Source organism: Buceros rhinoceros, unplaced genomic scaffold, assembly GCF_000710305.1.
Source record: "Buceros rhinoceros silvestris isolate BGI_N320 unplaced genomic scaffold, ASM71030v1 scaffold2822, whole genome shotgun sequence".
NCBI lineage: Eukaryota > Metazoa > Chordata > Aves > Bucerotiformes > Bucerotidae > Buceros > Buceros rhinoceros.
The window spans coordinates 40,019-41,240 of NW_010399281.1; positions in this window are offsets into that span (position 1 = coordinate 40,019).

Below are 1,222 nucleotides of genomic sequence, written 5' to 3' on the forward strand. Positions count from 1 at the left end.
CAGCACGGGAGCCAAAGCAGCAGCGTGGGCCCCAGCGTATTCCAGGCTCCCAGCCCCTCATCCAGCTGCAGGAGGGAGGGACACAGCTCCCCATTTTGCATGGTGGCTGCAGGATGGGGGCAGGGGGCGTCAGGGAAAGGCAATGAGACTGAAGAGCTGCACCAGAGTCCTGCCTTGCAATGGGTTATCAAGGAGACCAAAAAAGAGTCCTGAACATCCCAGGGATGCAAAGAGGATGGAGGAGATGCCAGAGTCCCACTTTCAGTTTAGGAGATGCTCAGAGGGAGAGATTCAGAGCCAGCCTCGTCAACAGGAACAATGATGCCTGCCAGCAGAAGCGTCGCTCCACTCGCACCCACTCTCAGCCACCTCCGCAGCGGGATTTCCTCTCCTGCACGCAGCCCCCAGCACCCCCACCACAGGCTTCACATGCCCGTGGAGGAGCTGAGCTCCTGCAGCAGCCCCCTGCCTGGGAGCACTGTGACACAGCTCTTGCCAAGTCCTCTGAACAAGGCGGATGCTGTGCAAGCATCCTGCAGCAGAAAGGGGACTGAGAGTGGGACGTGGAAATGTTTTGGACTGGTCGCCTGTGGGAACACGTAATACCTTCCCCACTCCCACATCCTTTCCCTTCTCTTCTACTCCATGCCTGTACAAAAAGGACGGAACAGGAAGAATGCTGCTTCCCTGTGCATCCTCCCCAGCTGGGAGGGGATGTACCAGCCCCAGGCCAGCAGCGACCAGTATCCAGCAGCTCAAGAGGAAAACCCAGGGCAGAAGCAGGTGCAGATCCTGCCAGAGCCTGCAGCAGCGGCTCCCCTCTGTAGCACAGCAGAGAGCAAGACATGGTCCCCCTCCAAGTTATTAGCAGAGCAGACAAAGGAAAAGCAGAACCAAGAGCACACGGCCAGGGCCAGCACTCGCCATAACCGCAGAGCCGGCACCACCAAGAGATACGCCATCGGCACTGCTGGCCAAGCAGCCCCAGCCGATCCCGCAGAGAAAAGCGGCAGGATGTGCCAGAGTGGGAAGTGGGGCCAAAGGAGCCTTCCCAGACCAGTAGCCTCCCACACCAGATTAAAATTCCATAGGAATTTGCTAAACAAATCGACTCCCTTAGCTACTGCCATAAACCGAGGGCATGTTTTGCATTACTGTTACACCAGGGAGGGAGGAAACAGACCCTTACGCTTGGCCCACGCACAGGCCCCCCCACGCTGGC